We start from the raw sequence: 5,574 nt of genomic DNA on the forward strand, positions 1-5,574 counted from the left end.
AATGCGTTACTCTGTTCTTATGAACTTAATACTCTAGATGCATGATGGATAGCGGTCTATGTGTGGAGTAATAGTAGTAGATGCAGAATCATTTCGGTCTACTTGTCGCGGATGTGATGCCTATATACATGATCATGCCTAGATATTCTCATAATTATGCACTTTTCTATCAATTGCTCGACAGTAATTTGTTCACCCACCGTAATACTTATGCTATCTTGAGAGAAGCCACTAGTGAAACCTATGGCCCCCGGGTCTATCTTTTATCATATAAGTTTCCAATCTATTTTATTTTGCAATCTTTACTTTCAATCTATATCATAAAAATACCAAAAATATTTATCTTATTATCTCTATCAGATCTCACTCTTGTAAGTGACCGCGAAGGGATTGACAACCCCTTTATCACGTTGGTTGCGAGGTTCTTGTTTGTTTGTGTAGGTACGAGGGACTTGTGTGTAGTCTCCTACTGGATTGATGCCTTGGTTCTCAAAAACTGAGGGAAATACTTACACTACTTTGCTGCATCACCCTTTCCTCTTCAAGGGAAAACCTACGCAGTGCTCAAGAGGTACCAAGAAGGATTTCTGGCGCCGTTGCCGGGGAGGTCTACGCACAAGTCAAGACATACCAAGTACCCATCACAAACTCTTATCCCTCACATTACATTATTTGCCATTTTCCTCTCATTTTCCTCTCCCCCACTTCACCCTTGCCGTTTTATTCACCCTTCTTTTGTTCGTCTTTTCTTTTGCTTTGATGTCTTACTTGGCTTGTTTGCTTGTTTGGTTGGAATAGTTGTTTATTTATTGCTAAACAGAGAACCTAAGATCTATGGATCCTCATCCGCTAGCTAATATTTTTAAGAGATCCAATTATGATGAACCAATTGCTAGTGAGTTTTGTGCACTAGATTATCTTTATGAAGTTTTGCTTGAAATTCGTGAATCTGAAAATTGCGATGAAGTACTTTATGAAGTGATTCACGATAGATCTTTAAATAAAAACCATGATTGCAATAATTATAGTATAAATTTTATTAATGTTAATTGTGCTTATAATATGCAAAACCCTAAGCTTGGGGATGTTAGTTTTGCTATGTCTACTACTTGTTGCAATGATCATGATTGGGGTGATTCTTCTTTTGATCTTAAAAATTTATTTAAGCCCCATGATGAATATGAGATTGATTATAATGTTTGAAATAATATTGAAAGTGGGTTTGGAAGAATTTCAACTTTATATCCCACATATTTGGAGAATGTTCAATCTTATGAAGTTTTTGATAAAAGTGGGTTTGGAGAGGTCATGACTTTAGTTAATGTTAATCCCACTATTTTGGAAGAGTGTCAACTTTGCATACATGTGGATCGTGTTAAGAATATATTTTGTGATAGCTATATTGTTGAATTTTCTTATGATACTACATGTAATTATTATGAGAGAGGAAAATATGGTTGTAGAAATTTTCATCTTACTAAATTACCTCTCGTTATGTTGAGATTGCTATTGTTTCTTTCCGCTTTCTTGCATATGCTAGTTTTTGCTTGCCATGACAATTTGTTTGCCTATAAGATGCATATGCATAGGAAGTATGTTAGACTTATATGTGTTTGTCACATGTTTTATGATGCTCTCTTTGTGCTTCAATTCTTGTCTTTCATGTGAGCATCGTTGAAATCTTATGCCTAGCTTAAAGGCTTTAAAGAAAAGCGCTTGTTGGGAGACAACCCAATATTTTCCTTGATTTTATTCAATAAATAATTCATCTATCCTATGTTTAGATGTGGTTTAATGCTTTTAATTAGTGTTTGTGCCAAGTAGAACCTTTGGGAAGACTTGGGGGAAGTTTTTGCGATCTTGCTATAAAAAACAGAAACTTTAGCGCTCACAAGATTTGCTGCCATTTTTTTACTGGAGAGTGAGATTAGGTTGATTCTTTTTTAAGATGATTAATAGACAAATTACTAACGTCCACCATTTTTTTCAGAATTTTTGGGATTACAGAAGTATTCTAAACCTACATATTACAACAGACTGTTCTGTTTTTGACAGATTCCATTTTTTGTGTGTTGTTTGCTTATTTTGATGAATCTATGGCTAGTATCGGAGGGCATGAACCATAGAGAAGTTGGAATACAGTAGGTTTAACACCAATATAAATTAATAATGAGTTCATTACAATACCTTAAGTGGTGGTTTGTTTTCTTATACTAACGGAGCTCATGAGATTTTCTGTTGAGTTTTATGTTGTGAAGTTTTCAAGTTTTGGGTAAAGATTTGATGGATTATGGAATAAGGAGTGGCAAGAGCCTAATGTTGGGGATTTCCAAGGCACCCCAAGGTGAAATTCAAGGACAACCAAAAGCCTAAGCTTGGGGATGCCCCGGAAGGCATCCTCTCTTTCATCTTCGTCCATCGGTAACTTTACTTGAGGCTATATTTTTATTCACCACATGATATGTGTTTTGCTTGGAGCGCCTTGTATGATTTGAGTCTTTGATTTTTAGTTTAGCACAATCATCCTTGATTTACACACCTTTTGGGAGAGACACACATGAATTGAAATTTATTAGAATACTCTATGTGCTTCACTTATATCTTTTGAGCTAGATAATTTTGCTCTAGTGCTTCACTTATATCTTTTAGAGCACGGTGGTGGTTTTATTTTATAGAAATTATTGATCTCTCATGCTTCACTTATATTATTTTTAGAGTCCTTTAGAATAGCATGGTAATTTACTTTGGCTATAAAATTGGTCCTAATATGATAGGCATCCAGGATGGGTATAATAAAAACTATCATAAAAAGAGCATTGAATACCATGAAAAGTTTGATACTTGATAATTGTTTTGAGATATAAAGATGGTGATATTAGAGTTGTGCTAGTTGAGTAGTTGTAAATTTTAGAAATACTTATGTTGAAGATTGCAAGTCCCGTAGCATGCACGTATGGTAACTGCTGTGTAACAAATTTGAAACATGAGGTGTTCTTTGATTGTCTTCCTTATGAGTGGCAGTCGGGGGCGAGCGATGGTCTTTTCCTACCAATCTATCCCCCTGGGAGCATGTGCATAATGCTTGGTTTTTGATGACTTATAGAGTTTTACAATAAGTATGTGAGTTCTTTATGACTAATATTTAGTCCATGGATTATACGCACTCTCACCTTTCCATCATTGGTAGCCTCTTTGGTACCGTGCATTGCCCTTTCTCACCTTGAGAGTTGGTGCAAACTTCGCCGGTGCATCCAAACCCCGTGATATGATACGCTCTGTCACACATAAACCTCCTTATATCTTCCTCAAAACAGCCACCATACCTACCTATTATGGCATTTCCATAGCCATTCTGAGATATATTGCCATGCAACTTTCCACCGTTTCATTTATGACACGCTTCATCATTGTCATATTGCCTTGCATGATCATGTAGTTGACATCGTATTTGTGGCAAAGCCACCATGCATAATTTATCATACATGTCACTCTTGATTCATTGCCCTTCCCGGTACACCGCCGGAGGCATTCATATAGAGTCATATTTTGTTCTAGTATCGAGTTGTAATCATTGAGTTGTAAATAAATAGAAGTGTGATGATCATCATTAATAGAGCATTGTCCCAAATAATAAAAAAGAAAGGCCAAAAAAGGCCCAAAAAATAAAAAAATATATTAAAAAAAGAAATAAAAAGGGACAATGCTACTATCCTTTTTTCCACACTTGTGCTTCAAAGTAGCACCATGATCTTTATGATAGAGAGTCTCTTGTTTGTCACTTTCATGTACTAGAGGGAATTTTTCATTATAGAACTTGTCTTGTATATTCCAACAATGGGCTTCCTCAAATGCCCTAGGTCTTCATGAGCAAGCAAGTTGGATGCACACCCACTTAGTTTCTTTTGTTGAGCTTTCATACATTTATAGCTCTAGTGGATCCGTTGCATGGCAATCCCTACTCCTTGCATTAACATCAATTGATGGGCATCTCCCTAGCTCGTTGATTAGCCATGTCGATGTGAGACTTTCTCCTTTTTGTCTTCTCCACATAACCCCCATCATCATATTCAATTCCACCCATAGTGCTATATCCATGGCTCACGGTCATGTATTGCGTGAAAGTTGAAAAAAGTTTGAGATTACTAAAGTATGAAACAATTGCTTGGCTTGTCATCGGGGTTGTGCATGATGAGGACATTCTTGGGTGACGAAAATGGAGCATGACCAAACTATATGATTTTGTAGGGATGAAATTTCTTTGGCCATGTTATTTTGAGAAGACATGATTGCTTAGTTAGTATGCTTGAACTATTATTATTTTTATGTCAATATTAAACTTTTGTATTGAATCTTTTGGATCTGAATATTCATGCCATAATAAAGAAAATTACATTGAGAATTATGCTAGGTAGCATTCCACATCAAAAATTCTTTTTTATCATTTACCAACTCGAGGACGAGCAAGAATTAAGCTTGGGGATGCTTGATACGTCTCCAACGTATCTATAATTTTTGATTGTTCCATGATATTATATTATCTGTTTTGGATGTTTAATGGGCTTTATTATACACTTTTACATTCTTTTTGGGACTAACCTACTAACCCAAGGCCCAGTGCAAATTGATGTTTTTTTTGCCTATTTTAGTGTTTCGCAGAAAAGGAATATCAACCGGAATCCAAACGGAATGAAACCTTTGGGAGAGTTATTTTGGAACAAACGTGATCCAGGGGACTTGGAGTAGACGTCAAGAAAGAAGCGAGGCGGCCACGAGGCTTGGAGGCGCGCCTACCCCCTAGGCGCGCCCCCACCCTCGTGGGCCCCTCGCAGCTCCACCGACCTACTTCTTCCTCCTAGATATATCCATATACCCCGAAAACATCCAGGAGCACCACGAAACCCTATTTCCACCACCACAACCTTCTGTACCCAAGAGATCCCATCTTGGGGCCTTTTTCGGAGCTCCGCCGGAGGGGGAATCGATCACGGAGGGCTTCTACATCAACACCATAGCCTCTCCGATGATGTGTGAGTAGTTTACCACAGACCTTCGGGTCCATAGTTATTAGCTAGATGGCTTATTCTCTCTCTTTGGATCTCAATACAAAGTTCTCCTCGATCTTCTTAGAGATCTATTCGATGTAATTATTTTTGCGGTGTGTTTGTCGAGATCCGATGAATTGTGGGTTTATGATCAAGTTTATCTATGAACAATATTTGATTCTTCTCTGAAATCTTTTATGTATGATTGGTTATCTTTGCAAGTCTATTCGAATTATCAGTTTGGTTTGGCCTACTAGATTGATCTTTCTTGCAATGGGAGAAGTGCTTAGCTTTGGGTTCAATCTTGCGGTGTCCTTTCCTAGTGATAGCAGGGGCAGAAAGGCACGTATTGTATTGTTGCCATCAAGGATAAAAAGATGGGGTTTATATCATATTGCTTGAGTTTATCCCTCTACATCATGTTATCTTGCCTAATGCGTTACTCGGTTCTTATGAACTTAATACTCTAGATGCATGCTGGATAGCGGTCGATGTGTGGAGTAATAGTAGTAGATGCAGAATCATTTCGGTT

Source organism: Triticum urartu, chromosome 4 (assembly GCF_003073215.2).
Source record: "Triticum urartu cultivar G1812 chromosome 4, Tu2.1, whole genome shotgun sequence".
In the NCBI taxonomy this organism is placed as follows: Eukaryota; Viridiplantae; Streptophyta; class Magnoliopsida; order Poales; family Poaceae; genus Triticum; species Triticum urartu.